The sequence below is a fragment of the Odocoileus virginianus genome, chromosome 22 (assembly GCF_023699985.2).
Source record: "Odocoileus virginianus isolate 20LAN1187 ecotype Illinois chromosome 22, Ovbor_1.2, whole genome shotgun sequence".
Taxonomy (NCBI): domain Eukaryota; kingdom Metazoa; phylum Chordata; class Mammalia; order Artiodactyla; family Cervidae; genus Odocoileus; species Odocoileus virginianus.
This window is the reverse complement of record NC_069695.1, coordinates 55,794,115-55,799,497: the sequence shown is the minus strand read 5'-3', so window position 1 is coordinate 55,799,497 and position 5,383 is coordinate 55,794,115.

Below are 5,383 nucleotides of genomic sequence, written 5' to 3'. Positions count from 1 at the left end.
TTTTTGATGATCCAGCAGATGTTGGCAATTTGATCTCTGGTTCCTCTGCCTTTTCTAAAACCAGCTTAAACATCTGCAAGTTCACAGTTCACACTATTGCTGAAGCTTGGCTTGGAGAATTTTGAGCATTACTTTACCATTGTGTGAGATGAGTGCAAATGTGCAGTAGTTTCAGCATTCTTTGGCATTGCCTTTCTTTGGGGTTGGAATGAAAATTGATCTTTTCCAGTCCTGTGGCCACTCCTGAGTTTTCCAAATTTGCTGACATATTAAATGCAGCACTTTCACAGCATCATCTTTCAGGATTTTAAATAGCTCATCTGGAATTCCATCACCTCCACTAGCTTTGTTCATAGAGATGCTTCCTAAGGCTCACTTGACTTCACATTCCAGGATGTCTGGCTCTAGGGGAGTGATCACACCATCATGATTGTCTGGGTCGTGAAGATCTTTTTTTGTACAGTTCTTTTGTGTATTCTTGCCACCTCTTCTTAATCTCTTCTGCTTCTGTTAGGTCTATATCATTTCTGTCCTTTGTTGAGCCCATCTTTGCATGAAATGTTCCCTTGGTATCTCTAATTTTCTTGAAGAGATCTCTAGTTTCCCAGTCTACTGTTTTCCTCTATTTCTTTGCATTGATCGCTGAAGAAGGCTTTCTTGTCTCTCCTTGCTATTCTTTGGAACCCTGCATTCAAATGGGTATATCTTTCCTTTTCTCCTTTGCTTTTCATTTTTCTTTTCACAGCTATCTGTAAGGCCTCCTTAGACAGCCATTTTGCTTTTTTGCATGTTTTTTCCTTAGGAACAGTCTTGATCCCTGTCTCCTGTACAATGTCACGAACCTCCATCCATAGTTCATCAGACACTTTGTCTATCAGATCTAGGAAGAGTGATAAATTAGGACTCTCACAGTACCACATACACACTAATATATATCCAATAGATAATCAGAAAAGGCATACTTAGTTGCACAGGGAATCCTACTCAACACACCGTAATAACCTATATGGGAAAAAGAACCCAGAGCAAGAATATATACATATCTATGTATATCTGAATCAAGTTCCTGAATAACTAAAGCAATGACAATCCATGCTACCACAATGTACAATAAACATAAAAAATATAACACAAAAAAGTAGGGCATGAAAAAATCTGTTGCTTTGTGGCCATTTTCTGTAACAACTTAAAAGCTGTGCTTATTGGCATTTAACATTCACAAGGCCTGTGGGGCTATCAGTAAAAAAAACACCTGCCTTCAAGAAATGTCCTAGGCGTAGTCATCAAAACAGGATTCAAAACACAGAGACTTTCAAGAAGCATTTTTCACTCACACCCGTTCAAAAAATCACATGAAAAAAATGTCAGTATCAATAAATATAGAAAATGGCAAATCTAAGCTACACCAATGTATCACCACACACGGTTCAGAATGGCCATTGGTAATAACTACAAATGATAAGTGCTGGATAGCGCATGGAGAAAACACTACAGTGTAGGAGAAAACTCCTACAGTGATGCGGGCAATGTAAATTGAGAACAGCCACTCAATTTACTGGAGGACAGTGTGGAGCTTCCTTAAACAATGAAAAGGACAATGAAATTAGAATACTCCCTAACACTATACACAAAAATAAACTCCAAACAGTTTAAAGATGTGAGTGAAAGGACAGGTAATACATGATGCTTGAGGAAAATATAGGCAGCACATGCTTTGACATGAGTCTCAGCAAGTTCTTTTTCATCCACCACTTAAAGTAATGAAAATTAAACAAAAATAATAAATGGGACTCATTTAACCTTAACAGTATTTGCACAGCAAAGGAAATCCTAACCAAAAGAAAAAGACAACCTTCAGAATGGGAAAAATTATTTGCAAATGAAATAGATTTCACTCCAATATGTAGAAATAGCTCATGCAGCTCAATATAAAAAAACACACACATAAATAACTCAATTTTAAAAATTGAACCAGGAGGGCGGTACTAAGATGGCAGAAGAATAGGATGGGGAGACCACTTTCTCCCCCACAAATTCATCAAAAGATCACTTGAATGCTGAGCAAATATCACAAAACAACTTCTGAACACTGGCAGAGAGCACCAGGCACCCAGAAAAGCAGCCCATTGTCTTTGAAAGGAGGTAGGACAAAATATAAAAGATAAAAAGAGAGACAAAAGAGTTAGGGACAGAGACCCCTCCCGGAGAGGGAGTCGTAAAAGAAAAGTTTCCAAACACCACAAAACCCTCTCACTGGTAGGTCTGTGGGGAGTTTTGGAATCTTAGAGGGAAACATCACTGGGAGGAAAAAATAAATAAATAAAACCCACAGATTACATGACTAACTGCAACTCCCAGAGGAGAAGTAGCCCAGACACTCCATCTGACACCAGCAAGCGGGGGGCTGGACAGGGAGGAGTGGGCTGCATTGCTTAGGGTAAGGACCAGGCCTGAATGCCCTGAGAGCAATCTGAGGGAGCTAACATGAGATAGCAACCCAAACTGTGGGATAGCCAGAGAGAGGGGGGAAAAAAGAGGAAAGAGAGAGAGAGAGAGAACTTTGCTGTGAAAAGCTCTAACTTAAGGCACTGCCAGGCCTGCTCTCAGAGCAAAGGACTGAGCAAATACCAGAGGAGAGCTAGCCAGCAGTGGACTGGCCCATCCCCTGCTGGAGGCAGGGAGGCAGGCAGGTGACAGCCAGAGCCAAAAGACAAGGGGCAAACTCGGCCTCAGAGACAGCATCCTCTACCAAACTGCAAACAGGCTCCCAGTTGCTAACCAAGTCTTCCTGGGGTCCTGGATGGTTAACATCTGCCAGCAGGGTTGCAGCCTAAGACCAGCTCCCCAGAGGATCACACGGCACACCTGAGACAGCACCCCCGCTGCGCACGCAGGAAGCCAAGCAGCTGGGACCAGGGAGGTGATAAGACGCACCGCCAAGCACCTGGTCATCTGAGCTGCTTGGACCTGGGACGGGCACAAAACGCAGGCCCAATCGAGTCTGTGCCTTTGTAGAGTACCCAAGAACCTGAACCTCAGTGGCTTAGACCTGAGAAGTGCACGCAACCCAGGGCCCACCTTACACAGTTCCCCTGCAGAGCAACCTGGAGCCTGAGCAGCGTAGACCGGGAAAACACATACGCCGCCGTGAGCAGGGGCAAACCCAGTGTGGCCCAGACACTGTGAGCACTCCCCGCACACGCCAGTGATATTTGTTTCCAGTGCTCCTCCCTCCCGCAGCACAATTGAACAAGTGAGCCTAAATAAATGACCACCTTTGCCCCCTTGTGTCAGGGCGGAAGTTAGATACTGAAGAGACTTGCAAACAGAGCAAACCAGAATAAACAAAGAAGAGGTAACCACTTTGGAAATGACAGATGCAACAGATTAAAACCCTGTATTTAGCATTGGCTACATTGAAATAAACCTATAGACCTTGAGAAGAAGTACAAGCTGGAACAAGGAACTATTTGAAACTGAACTGATCCCACACTGCCCTCAACTGCTCCAGAGAAATTTCTAGATATATTTTACTATTTCATTTCTTAATTTTTTTTATTTTTTATTTTTAAGTTCTGTATTACTCCTTTTAATTTTCATTTTTAAAACCTACTATTACCTTGCAAAAAAAAAAAGACGCTATTTTTAAAGCAAATTTCATATTTTTTATAACATTTGTGATTTTGTTTTGTTTCTTTAATATTGTATTTTTGAGAGGCTAACTCCTACTCTAGATTTTTAATCTTTGCATTTTGGTATTTGTTACCAATTCTGTACCTTTAAGAATCCAATCTTCAGTACCCATTTTTACTTAGGAGTGTGATTACTGGCTTGATTGCTCTCTCCCCTTTTGACTCTCCTTTTTCTCCCCCCGGGTCACCTCTATCTCCTCCCTCCCCCTTCTCTTCTCTACCCAACTCTGTGAATCTCTTTGGGTGTTCTGGGCTGTGGAGAACACTTAGGGAACTGATCACAGGCAGTTTGCTCTCTCTCCTTTTGACTCCCCCTCCCCTCCTCCTGGTCACCTCTATCTCCTTCCTCCCTCTTCTCTTCTCTATGGAACTCTGTGAACCTCTCTTAGTGTTCCAGACTGTGGAGAGCAAATAGAGAGTTGATTACTGGCTAGAGTGTCCTCTCCCCTTTTGATTAGCCCTCTTTTCTTCCTGGTCAACTCTATCTCCCTCCTCCCTCTTGTCTTCTCCATGTAACTCTGTGAACCTCTCTGGGTGTCCCCCACTGTGGAGAATCTTTTCACCATCAACCTAGATGTTTTATCATTGGTGCTGTATGGATGGTGAAGTCTTTTTTTTTTTTTTCATTTATTTCTATAGGTTGGAGTCTAATTACTATACAATATTGTAGTGGTTTTTGCCATACATTGACATGAGTCAGCCATAGATTAACATGTGTTCCCCATCCTGAAGCCCCTCCCACCTCCCTCCCCATCCCATCACTCTGTGCCTTCCCAGTGCACCAGCCCTGAGCACTTGTCTCATGCATCCAACCTGGATGGGTGATCTCTTTCACACTTGATAATATTAATGTTTCAATGCTATTCTCTCAGATTATCCCACCCTCGCCTTCTCCCACAGAGTCCAAAAGTCTGTTCTATACATCTGTGTCTCTTTTTCTATCTTGCATATAAGGTTATCTTTACCATATTTCTAAATTCCATATATATGCGTTAGGATACTGTATTGGTCTTTATCTTTCTGGCTTACTTCACTCTGTATAATGGGCTCCATTTTCATCCATCTCATTAGAACTGATTCAAATGCATTCTTTTCAATGGCTGAGTAATATTCCATTGTGTATATGTATCATAGCTTTCTTATCCATTCATCTGCTGATGGACATCTAGGTTGCTTCAATGTCCTGGCTCTTATAAACAGTGCTGCAATGAACATTGGGGTACACGTGTCTCTTTCAGATCTGGTTTCCTTGGTGTGTATGCCCAGGAGTGGGATTGCTGGGTCATATGGCAGTTCTATTTCCAGTTTTTTAAGGAATCTCCACACTGTTCTCCATAATGGCTGTACTAGTTTGCATTCCCACCAACAGTGTAAGAGTGTTACCCTTTCTTCACACCCTCTCCAGCATTTATTGCTTGTAGACTTTTGGATAGTAGCCATTCTGACTGGCATGTAGTGGTACTTCATTGAGGTTTTGATTTGCATTTCTCTGATGAGTGATGCTGAGCATTTTTCATGTGTTTGTTAGCCATCTGTATGTCTTCTTTGGAGAAATGTCTGTTTAGTTCTTTGGCCCATTTTTTGATTGGGTCATTTATTTTTTTGGAATTGAGCTGCAGGAGTTGCTTGCATATTTTTGAGATTAATCCTTTTTGTCTTTTCTTCGTTTGCTGTTATTTCTCCCATTCTGA